Source organism: Anneissia japonica, unplaced genomic scaffold (genome assembly GCF_011630105.1).
Source record: "Anneissia japonica isolate Jap-2015-1 unplaced genomic scaffold, ASM1163010v1 scaffold287743_len2803612_cov181, whole genome shotgun sequence".
NCBI classification, from domain to species: domain Eukaryota; kingdom Metazoa; phylum Echinodermata; class Crinoidea; order Comatulida; family Comatulidae; genus Anneissia; species Anneissia japonica.
The window spans coordinates 1,807,653-1,820,992 of record NW_022733259.1 but is presented as its reverse complement, the minus strand read 5'-3'; the positions used below and the strand labels follow the sequence as shown (position 1 = coordinate 1,820,992).

Here is a 13,340-nt window from a genome sequence, read left to right as displayed (position 1 = left end):
CCTATCACCAGGCCACAGTCCTACTGTATACATTTACAGTGTACATAACATTGTATTGTGATATTTAAAAAATCCATTATCATGTCTATCATTTCTAATGATTATCATTAATGTCAGGCTCCGGAGGAAAAAAAAAATTTGATATGTTGTAGAACTGATTTTTCTAAGACAGAAAAAAGTTGTTGAATAAGGTGTAAAAATGGGCAGTTACGCCCCTTTTCCCCCAGTTTTTAAATATTAAAAAATCTGTATCTCATTCACCGTTCCCCAGTTTTTCGTCAAACAACTTTTTTCTGTCTTAGAAAAATCAGTTCTACAACATATCAAAAATTTTTTTTCCTCCGGAGCCTGACTTTAAAGGCGATGCATGCTCGTCCCCACAATAAAATAACTTCCACACCTAAGGAGACATACAAATTTGATAGCACAAATTAGTAGTTAAAAATCATGACATTTAGGCTTTTTAAGCTAGCACCTTCTCACTTCATCAAAGTAACACTTGTTTACCTCAATTTTTATTTCAAAAAAGCTGTATAGACATAGTAAATTTTGAAACAGAAATAAAAACAAATGGGTAAAATTTAAGTAATTTATGGGAATTAACAATATATGAAACTTACATCAATCTGAGCTTGAGGCTCAACCTCTCAACCCAAGAACATCAGTAGCAAAAATCATCAAATAATAATATCGTAATTACTCTGGTATAACCCCACCCACCCCCTCCCCCACTTAATCACAAAATTGGGCCAACATTTGGGGAGTGGGCTTCTACCCGAAGAATACAAATTTTAATCAAATGGCAATTTTTCAGCACTATGTCTAATTCAATGCCAATATTTGAAATTGTTATTTGAGAATATTTGTAAGTCATGGACTGGGCTTTTGCCCGAGGAAAGGCTGGTATGTAGAATTTGGCGTAAAGTAGGTGGTGGGCTTATGCCCGAGGAACTACGGTACTAGTGCAGTACCTATATATAGACCGTACCTCAGACCTGTCCCTGAATATTTGTTCCCTTAAAATATAACCACAATTATATTATAATTAGATCACTCTGCATCCTTACAATGCATTTTTTTTCAAACATCTTTACATAAACTTGATTTTCTCTGACTTTTTCATCCTGAACTTTAAACCCCTCTACCTTAAACCAATATGTAATACTCCACTAAATTGTATGATGATCCATTCATTTGTATTTGCATAATCGTGCTAACAGACAGACAAACAGCGATAAATACATAACCTATTTGGAAGCGGTAAAATATAAATAAAATGCTCAGTGTATTTTCAATAGATTTTGCCCAAGAAAATATGGGCTGTAATATTTTAATTTAATTTCCTTATTTTGATATTAAATTAAACGACATAAAAATCAGAAATAATCACAATTCATCACAACTCAAATTATTCATATTGGTAAGGATCAATTACAGGCCATGAAATCAATCTTTACAGTTTCATGGTTTTGAAAAGTAAACAGCATTTGATTATTGATTCAATGAGTTTGAATTAGACAATCTTTTTGTACAGACACACGTTAGGTGCAATCAGACCAACCTATCACACACCAATTACCTCCTGTTATTGATATACTGCAGGGTTTGAAGTACCTTATCACTACCTATTGGATTATGAAGTTCAACCATCTGCGATATACTAAAAATAAATTAAATAAATATCTGAATTGTTCAGGAGCCTAAATTATAAGCTTCCAAGTTCCAATTAAACAATAGAATGATAAAATATTTCCTTCACCAATTGACTGATACATAATTATCATTTCTTATATTTCTGAATAGACTCCTTAAATTAGCTGGTAATAAATTTCAGGATTTTTATAGCATTTATAGGTCTGTTTAAAAATCTAATATTTGGATTAATCTGTGTTTCTTTGTTAAACTTGATTGTTCCTTCACCTCTAATATGCAACTCTTTTATATAATATATATATATATATATATATATATATACTGTCTCTTATATGGACGATGCTTTGTAAACCAAGTTTCTTTATGAAGCTTAAAAGTTGTGTTGCTTTTAGTTTAATGAGTGTCATGGACCATGGACCAATTCAGTGACATACTGTAAATGCTCGAATAAGCGGCAATGAAATTTTTGGAGGCTTCGGTGCGGTGCTTATAAAAAATATAGCTGTGGCGCTTTCCATGCCCGTTCCCTATTTCACGTATTCTCGTTAGTCCTATCATAGGTCCTACATCATCGTAAATAACGTTTATAAAAAAAAATGTTTGTGTCTTCATTGTGTTATTTATTCATTTTAATTTTTAAAAAATGGAAGTAATTATATCAGATGTTAATCACCCTCTTAATCAGTACCTCGCCTTCAGCAGGACTGGACGTATCTTATATCCAAGGATGCGGACAAATAGAATTTGTAAATCATTTCTCCCAAGCGCTATGAGACAATTTAATAAAATGTGGAAAAGATAGGCCTATTCTGTATACCCCAATCTGCTTGCCTTTGCCAAAGCTGATTTTTTTACAGAATGTTTAACCAATTTTAATTTTTTTAGCCATTTTAATCTTTTAGCAGACTTTTATTGTTTTTAAATTTATGCTGTTAGCGGTGATTATTCGAGAGCGGTGCCCAACGAAAAAATTGTGTTTGGTGTGGCACTTATTCGAGCATTTACGGTAATGTCATTGGAATTGAAGAACCAATATATAAAATGTCAAATTGAACAAACGGACCCAGAAACACGCGCATGTCCCACAGATACGTGGCCATCTTGTGGATATTAGCAGAATAATATTATACTTTCTATTGCATCTCCCTTCTAGGAATACTGTAGGTTCATCAAACAAAATTAGAACAGTAAATAATCAATATTATCTATGATTTAGAATATACTTCACAACACTGGCAGTGAATTTTATTAACGTAAATATTTTTCCAGAAGGGTTGTAATTGACGCCCGAAATATACTTGATGGAGGAATTGCTTTTGAATTTTAACTAATACTATTATTCAGTAACCAAAAATTAATAGCTTAACTTTTAACAAAGTCTGCATTCAGAACATTCCAAAAGTTAACCTTGCCGTGGGGAATAGTAAAATACCGTCATAAGGGAGAGAATCCCCAAGAGATATGGCAACGTACAGCGTTGCTTATTTTGCCATCGCCATGGTAGCAACCAAAAATCTATGTTCGAATTCGTTCATGACCTTTGGGCCCTATGAATTCTCAAATATCAAAATATTTTTACATGATTTGTAAGAATTAATTCATCAATAAATGATTCATAATCGGGTGAGTTCATTCGACTATGCAATAGGTCTAAATATTAATTACACTCTGGTATTAATTAAATCGATCTAAACGAATTGTCATGACTCTAGCCTCGAATCACAAATCCTACCTAATTCACATGAAACCAGTAAAAATATCCCTCCTAGTAATGTTCGTTTTTACTCTACTTTATGGGCAGCGATATCATAGTTGTTTGTTGCCAAACCGACATATGTACCGTGTGCATATATCCGTACATTTATAAGCATTTTCAAATAAATTCAGTATAGTACTTGTATAGGCAGAGTATAAACATGATATTCATTGTAATTATTAGAGTTGCCATACAACGCCACCAAGACACGCCCCCTTGTGGCGAAGTTGTTTGGTACCCGCGTATCCTTTAAAACTTGAATAATTAACAGCATCATTAAGGAAAGAAAACCTACTACAAATAAATTCTACTCTTACCTATATCTATTGCCTGGATTCCTATTTATAAAATGTAGCGACAGAATGTTTCAAGTGAACTATTAGTCCTATTCCATTTTTCTTTGAAGGTATCCCGTGGTGCAAAATCTAACCTCTATTCGCTTCCTACAAACTGGGCGTAATACTTAATAGGCAAAATACATTCAAGTCTTCGGAAATCTCTACGATCATGCGCAAAGCTTCACACCCAAAATACATTCCAGAGCCCACGCGTGAAGCTAGCTATACATTCCATTGAAAATTGCTTTCTTCCAAATCACCAGCCTGCTAAAGCTTGCTGTTTGTTAGAACAAAACAAAAACCGGAGCGATTGTTAAAAGATTCTAAAATTCCACGAGAAAAATTGTTGTAAAAAAGTCACTTTGAATTCACGCAACAAACAGAAACTTGTCCCCCCACCTCCCAAAAAAAAAGATTCAACGAGTTATTCACAGTTGTATGGGGTTGCCTTAATAATAGATCACTGAAGTTGTTTTGTTTGTCGCTTCATAAAAGTTTCAGATGCATCGTATTTATAAATTTACAATTTATTCAGATATCAAAATGCTCTTAATATAATTTCATGCTTGGTAATTTCTCACAATGCATATGTAACAAAAACACAAATTAAGATAGAATATACTGTACTAGTCTACTAGACTGAAGTTTCACAAGCATTCTCCAAAACAGTTCCTTGCTTAAAACACAAATGTTGGTTTGTATGCCTAATCTGGAGAAAAACACCCCTGGGATATAGCATACAGACACATGCCAACACTATGTAGCGGCCTTGGTTACTGAATACTTGAGGGGTCAATCGTTAATAAACTTAGAATCTTAATAAAACAGAAAATCTTGATGAAAAATAATGTACCAACCAGGCTTCCAGACTTTTGTTTTATTAAGATTCGAAATTATAGGAGCTACTAAAAAATAATTCCGTATAATGTATATTCCGAAATGAGGAATACAATATCATGTACGATATTACCAAACCTCGAGAAAAGTGTGTCCTGTACTGGGAAAATGAGTAAATATTTAAGCAATTATTCTTGAGTTAGAATCACAATGAATACAAGAATTTTTTTATTTTAGAATTGTGACTATTTTTGTATACTAGTTGCACTTAGTATCATTAGCTAAATTCTGTCGTCCAGGTTACTGAGATGAGTTTATCGTGGCCTATCCAGGGTCAGCTGAGCAATGCAAGATGCCTTAAAATGGGGTTTTCTAAAATAATGAGTCGAAAAGTATACAACATGTTTTTTTTTTTTTTTTTTTTTTTACTGTGTCCGTAGGAAATATATTTGATCAAATAACACACACACCATAACATTATTATTGCCAACAATTAATTATTTGATTAACGATTTAACATGTTATGTGCAGTACTACGGTAAGCCTTCGGGGTGCTCTGAAGTAAGTTCAGTGTCCCTTAGCTCGTATATGCTCTTATTATGTATGAAACCAGATCATATGGAGGTATGACCATGGTATGATTGACCTCAAATAACCGATGAGTAAGAGGTACAGTAATAATATTAGGCCTACAGTATTTGTATTAGTGGGTTTATCTATTCATATTCAGCGATGCGTTCGCAGAAGACCAGGCCCATGTGTTCCCTACCAGGACTGCTCCCCCGGCCCAAAATTGATTCGTATAGATACTCAGTTGTCATGGCAAGGATAAAATTTATAATAGTAGTAAAGCAGTAGATGTTGAGTGTCAAAACATGGAGGAATAAGTAAGTGGGAACGAAGAGTTCCTGTTGGACGATTGAAATAAAATTTTAAAAAAGATAGAAACTCCTTAAGTTATCGCCGATCTCAAAAATCGCTGCGTACCAAACCTGACGTATTTTCGGGTTTTTCGGGAGTTTCGCGCTCTCATAATCTTCGCGTTAAACGGGACGTTTGTTTGCTTTTTTATTTATTTTTTCGCCAAGTACCTCAATAAGCTTAATTTTTATCTTATGTCACCACCAAACAACCTATTTCAAAGGGACTAAATATTCCATGGTCCTTGTATCATAAAAATACTTAAATTTAATTACACCGCAATTGCTATGTACTAATGACGCATTTCTACTAAAAGCTCATTTTAGAAATAATTAAATGGTAATTTGATAAAAAAGGTAAACCGTAAGTGTCCTATGGGTAAATAAAAAGGTAACATTCGAAACGCCACTCTAACATTGTGTAATTAATGCCGCACTAAAGAGAGAAATGCTGTCATCAAACTGTAAAGACCTGCTGGTATGCATTGAGATATTATTATACCTAAAAATTAGATAGGCCTACATAAATAATATTTTAGTAGATTTAAAATTCCATTTTCCCTGTTTCCAACTCTCATACTTCTGAACAATATCGTTTATGAAAGCACAGATATCAATCGTTACGATTGTTTTTTAAATACAAAAATAAATACCACGAAACGCCGTCGAGACCCACCTTGGAACCAATAAACGTAGGCCTGATAACTAGCATCTCTGAATAGGCCTAATATATTTCCATGTGTACATAGAGTATTGTATTATACACAAAATAGGAACGTACATTTATAAATTAATATTCCTTTATAGTAGGCTGGATTTATGATATTCTGTAAACCATTGATTATTATGTACTTGTTTTCTGCCAACAGAATGCAGAAAAAATTAAACCCCCAATATAACAATACCTTTCTGTTGTAGCCACATAATCGGCAAAGAATAAGATTTAACCCTATGGCAGCTTTCGATTTAGGCCTACATACCTTATGGTTATCGAACCAATTTAAAAATAAAAAACAACAACAAAAGAGTTTGGAATAAGATGTTAAAGGGTTGGCTGCACTACAACTTCAGAGGGTAAATAATACGAGAAGTTTGGGAACGTTGGCGACTACTTTACTGGAATCACAATTGAACTTAATTAACAATTGCATTGCAGGCCTAATTAAGACCGTGTATTTTGAGGATGCAATAACATTAGAAAACAATTGTATTGTTATTTACCATCCTGCATTTTTGGAAGGGTGGGGGCATTATCTCGGTATTCACAATCAAACCCAAGCTCCACTTAAAAACAAATTAATATTTTCTGGTAGCTTGTGGGTGAGACAGAAGTACCCGTAATGGTATAAAACATACAAACATGAATATACTGACGCAAAAATATCAATTTGTATATTTTTGCCATCAAATGTAAGTTAATAAGTCACTGATCAAAAAATGCTAAGGATACTTGTTATTTTATTCTTTGCTTTGAAAATTACTGTAGGCCTATATTATCGTTGCGAACGGATCGATATGTTTAATGAATCAGGTAGTTTCGATCAACCCTCTGGTTTATTAGAAGTAACAATGACCTCTTTAATGGAAAAAAATAATCTGATGAGCAGTATATAGACTACGTTGTGAACGAACAGTAGGCCTACTTAAAATCTTTCACACACTCGACACGCGGTGCAAGTAGCAACAGATGGTCGTTGGTGGTCAGTGTATGGAGGAATATGTTTTATCACAGATCCAATATAGGCCTACGTGGTTTTATAATATTAAAACGATGTCATTTTTTATCAGGCGTCGTGCTTTTTAGAGAAAAGGGGATATTAAAGACTCAGTTATTTTTCTTTCATTTTCTTCATAAAAATGGTCGTCGCGACGCACACAAAATAGTCGTATATCTAAGGCTGAGTTTACACTAGACGCGCTGGAGCAAACGCAAGTAACCCAGTTGTTTTGCGCGCTTGTTTTGCGACTGTGCAACGCCCTAAAATTGCTCTACTATGATAAAAAAAAAAAAAATGAAGTTTTGAAAACTTTCTGTTTTAAATGTGGCCTAACTGTAATTCTAATAAACGTCGGATCGTAGTTTAAAGCATTTATTTTATATATTTAAATAATTTTTTTTTTCAAATTTAGGTATCGTGCGTGCAAGGGAATTAAAACATATGGTTATTTGCAATATATTTCAAATTAATTAAATGCGAGGTAAATAGGATGCGAGCTATTGTAACCTACGCTTTGCTTTTTCAAGGACCTTTTAGGTCGCCGGTTCAGCTGGCCATGAATACAAGGCTTACTTAAGCTAAGTACCAACATGTTGCCATGAATACGATATTGAGGGAAGATAGTATGTGCAAACATGGTGGTGGTGGTGGTGGTGAAGCGATGTAGGTCTGCATTCTTCACACATCACATGATTATACTTTTAATGTTAGGCCTTTTCGTATTATAATAATATATCAGTATTACACATGGATAAGCTTAGTTTAATCTATCGTAAAAGTCACCTTAATAGGTTGATTATCCAACTATCTAATCGATGAATCCACTACTTAATTAAATTCAGATTTCATTTATTGACGCACATGAAATGCTTCTATCTATTTCTCTAACAGCAGAAAATATAAACACAATATAAAATAAACACCGTATGTATGTACACTAAATAAAGATGCTAGACTATTTTATACAGTAATAATAATGGTAAATATGAAGTAACCTAGTTATGAAGGAAAACACAATTGGCAATTGTGATACCCGGCGTTGATATTTCCATGATGACATAGATACAAAATTTAAACGTGTGCAGTTATATTATATTGCCTCCATGACAATACATTAACATAAATGAAATTGCGATACAAATGTATTGATCATGTTATAAATAATTTTACTATACAGTCACACAAACCCAATGTACACAAGTACCTTACTAACTAGCAAAGCATTCTACTCTAATAATGAACATCCAAAAGTGTGTCTAAATACCGTATTTTGCAGCATATTAAAATTAAAAGCGTGAAACCCATGCAAAAGATTGCTTTAACATGCTGAATGTTCACCTGGTTGTGCTATGGACGATAAATAATGCTATACCTAGACATATTATTTAGTAACGATCGAAGAAAATTCAGTACACGAACCTTTCGTTCCAAACAATCACAAATACGGCTATCCAATCGTCTGGTCGAAGCTTGATAAACAAATACAAAATACTATAAGCGATTCAGAGTGAGAATATAAAATCCTTCTGAAAAACTCCAGCAACAAAAACTTCAGCTTAGCATCGTAACTCAGAAGCCATCCCTCTCGGTAATACCTGCTATTTTGCCTAGGGTACACTCCCTTGCGACCTTACTGCTGGGTAATTAAACTCGTTTTACTGTGTGGTAGCCACTTTGCAATTCAAATGACTATTCCATTTACGTTTTGAGAAAAAGTCTTCAGCATTGTTATTCATTAATCCTAATGCGCGTTTGTATGAAGCTTACCTTGATACAATTCAAACCGCGTCACGATTGGTTGCCTTCACTTAATAGGTAAGCACAGGACTAAAACCGAGTCAACCTACGCGTAGCAAAATAATGAAAAACCACAACATGGTAGCTGAATAGACCATGAATAGACCTACACAACTTTACTGAATCGATGACTTAAGAGGTATTCTTCTGAAACGAAACTAAATAAAATCTAAAAAGCTGTTTGTTTAATTACTGTATATAGATCGGCTAACTCAAGGCCCGAATAAAATACAGATGGTCCCAGGCAAGTGACTACCTTATATTCTGTTGCATGTGATTATTTTTTGGTGCATGCAAAATCCAACAGGGCCGCCGCCAACCCACGCCCACCCCCAATAAAGTTTTTCTTAAGTTAAAAACAAATTGGAAAAAAACTTTTAAGAATTGCATTCAGTATTTATGTCTGATAGTGCCCGCCATCTATAGATATTTGTGTACCTCATCCCATTCATGTTGGAACCGAGACGATCTTGGCCCTGCATCTCCAAAATTTTCTCCATGGGCCTTAAATCTATGTGGATTTCTTTTAATCTTTAATCTTTTTTACTGTAATTTGTTGAAATTCCTGTATTTGTATATTTTTTAATTAGGTGAGTTCTTGTTGTGCAATGTAATATTTACTTTGTAATAAGAATACGCCAATTCAGCTACTGGCTGCGATTATATTTTTAATTTTGAGCAATAAAAAAGATACCAAGAATAATTTCTGGATCTACCACCATATTAAATATGAATATCATAATCACGTAATAGAGATTCACTTATTTTTTTTTTCATTGTTTTTTTTCTCTTTCTTTCTTTAATGTCTGTATCGACTTTCATTTCCTTCAAGGCATGCCCACAAGATTTTTTATCTTCTCGGGATCATGCCTTCTTCCATCGATTATTTACGTTATTATTTTAAATTATATTGTATTGTATATTTTTGTGTTTATTCTATGGAAGTAAATAAATGTCTTTTGAAATTGAAAAAAAAATAAAAAATTAAAAGAGGGATGGATCTGGCAGATGTAAAACACAGGAAAAAGAATGTCAACTCAGCATTGTCTGCTGGGATACTGTATTGGAATTTGGGAGGGTCCAAAGTATTTATGTGTTAGGGGTACCGGGTTCAATGAGAAGTATCAGAATAATCTAACTATTCCGACCAGCATTTTGTCGACAGTTAATATACAGGCAGAATTAACTTCCGATTGATTAGATAACGCGTACAGTATACAGTACCCTGATTATCGAGCCTATCGTACTGTACTAAAATATTATGTGATCGTAGCCTCGATTTCATACCACAATATAACTACCATCATTTCATTTTTATCGGTTCAATTATTGCATAATTACAATGCTGTGACAGCTCTATTTTATTGTCAGGACATCGAAACACAAAAAGAATCGAGCGATAATACATCATTTATGCATTAACGTTTATGATGGCCAGTGCAATTGATTGGAATTAGAACAGCATAACTCAGAATCGGTTCAATCAAGAGAAAAAAAATCGCGACCTTAATATAGTACCGTATATGATGCAAATAGCGGCGCTACGGATTAAACCCTCGTCGGACAGACCAAACCCCTCCCTCCTCTCCCACCGTCTACCACAACTCGTCGGGCCAAAATAAGGAAATCATATTTTCTTTTATTTATTTTTGGCCATACAGTAATACGTTCCAAAAATTCTTCGAACACCTTTAAAAATTGCCCAGTTTTTCTAGACGCATAAGGGGAGGGGTACCTCACCAGTACTCCCTACCCGACCCAGCTTCCCTCAGCCGGAAATTGTCAGACCTGAACAGGAACAGGTAGGCTATATCAGCTAACATGAGCCCTGGTGCCTAATTTCAACACCCTGGCGAAATTATTTAGTCCATTTCGCGAGGTGTATTCATTAAAAAAAATTCATTCAAAATGGCTCTATTCTCCATCCCATCAACTGCATAATGACCATTGGAACACGCCTATTCAGACAATAACAGGTGTAAATTGGAACCTTGGCAAGGTTGATACATTGTGTTACATGGTCACAATAGATCCTCTCGTTCTAAGTAGTTCAATTGAATTGTTCTTGGCTTTATAACGAGTTGAGCTTTTTTAAATGTTTCGAAAAAGAAAACGCAAGACAAAATATTTTAATTTCCAAAACTAGAAACAATTAAGCAGGGGAATGACTTTATAACGAGCTGAGCTGTTCTTAAGTTTCGAAAAAAAAAAAAAACGCAAGAAAAATATTTTAATTTTCAAAACGAGAAACAATTAAGGAGGGAAAATCACATGGAGGATGTAGATATGTACTCTTATAAAGTATGTTATGTAAATGATGAAATTATGAAAATATGGATGCTTCTTGGCACTTTCGATCAAATGTTGATTCTGAGTTAAGTATTGATTCCGCATGTAAAGTTAATAAGATAGGTGTTTTGTATTGTAGCTTATATATCTCTTAGTAATTATCGTAATTTTGAAAATGCTCCATTCAAACGCTCGTTAGGTATTTTATTTAACGAAATTGCTATCAATAACAATTTTATTTATTTTTTTTACTTAGGCCTACAAATTACTCAATATTCAATTCAGTTTATACTGCAATTTGTTTCATGTACATATTTGATGTTGAAATAAAGATACCGAAATGTAATTTCATCAATTAAAATTTATATGATTCACGTGTCACGTTGATAATATTCTACTTGCTCCTATTTCAAGTACAATTCTAAAGTGAAAAATGTTATTATGTAATAGGCCCTACAGTATTACTATTTATTTATGCAATGTTCGAAGAGTATGGTAATTATGCATTAATTAGCATATATTACTATATCAGTGTCTGCCAAATACCATCAAATGTAATGTCACACGAATAAATTATTTGAAAAACATATTTATATTCATCATTCCCACGTGATATTGACACGAAAACATTATCCAAATTTGGAGGTATGGTTTGACATGCGCCCTCAATTGTTAAGAACTCGGAATTAATTAATCTTCTATTAAGATTTAGGTATTTTATTCCATCGTAAGTACTGTAATACAGATAATATTGTCAAAGACTAAAGCTAAATGAATTAATTGTTTATTTAATTTTTAACACTAACCTGTTGAAAATTGATAAATCGTTACCCTATTTCTCCCTGCATTACAAATCACATAAAAGTACAGTAAGCGATTTCACCTGAATTAGCTGGATTTCTAGGTCACTATCAAAAAGGATGATCGCCTACACATTTCAAGTATGTTTTTGTTGTAAAAGTTGGCAGCTAACAATAATGTCAAATCCGCGGAAGAACTCTGTCGCGACACTAACCACGCATCGGAACCGATCTATAGCATATACTTCGCCATATAATTTCATTACCACGCGCTCGTGTCCATCAGACGTAGAGTAGAGGCAATCGATAAGCATTACAACATTATTTTGCGTATTATTGTCGAGACAGCCTTGATGCTGTGCCCTGGTATAAACTTCACCGTATCATTCACTCTCTGCTATATGAATAATTGATAAATTTAAACATTTACGAACGCTTGCGGAGTTCGATTTTCCGCACAACTGTTTTCAGAACATAAAATAATCTTAGATAAACAACAAAATGTATGGTACATATTATTATAGTTCTATTATTATTGAATAACACATTTAGTGTTTGTCACGGTCTAATAGATTGTAATAAAGTTTAAAGAATTCGGTATCGGAAGAATGAGTAGAGTACTGTATATTGTTTGTATCCCCTCGCCTACATGTATCATTGTCACAAATCCTGTTATTATTTAACCATCGCAAATCGTATCACATTCTATACAAGCAAATGGTGTTGTGTGGTGAGTATTTCCGTTGTTTTGTATTTACCAAAACTCTCAAACAGTGTGACGCCGGATGTAACCACAGAGAGAAGATTCAAGATTGAAGATTCAAGATTTATTTTCGTCATACCATGGAGGAATAAATAATAATAATAATTCCTCCATGGTCATACATAGTACACATATACGAGATTTATTGAGATTTGAGAGATGCGTGAACCACGCGCAACCACAAATCCAATGCTTTTTCTTGTCGCGCCCCGTCCTGCGTATCGTAATACTTCTTGAAATGCGAGGAAAAGTCAGCAAAATAAAAATAAAAAGTTGGTGGGGGGAGGGGGGAAACACGTTTCCCATCCTCTTCTTTATCTTTTTGGGCTGTCTCCTTCAATTCACTTTCCTAAAAATCCACACAATCCTGTAAAAATATAAAGCCTGATCAAGAAACTTTTTCGCGACCTAACTACTTTTCAGTGGTTTTCAGTACTTAATAAAAGTTTCATCAGACACAGTGTCACCA

General features: G+C 33.9%; 1 protein-coding gene across 6 annotated transcripts in view; it reads right to left on the bottom strand.

Annotated features, from left to right (window-relative positions):
- The window catches only part of LOC117116109 (neuroblast differentiation-associated protein AHNAK-like), a 47,167-nt gene that overhangs the window by 20,314 nt on the left and 13,513 nt on the right, over positions 1-13,340 (bottom strand). Inside the window, exon 1 of one of the 6 annotated variants that reach the window (XM_033260064.1) lies at positions 8,642-8,949. The exons of 2 other annotated variants lie outside the window; for them this stretch is intronic. The gene's annotated coding sequence lies outside the window, so the exon portion shown is untranslated. Of the gene's footprint in view, positions 1-3,726; positions 3,910-8,641; positions 8,950-13,340 lie in introns of those variants that run through there. 3 more of the 6 variants (XM_033260069.1, XM_033260070.1, XM_033260066.1) reach the window with 3 other exon arrangements.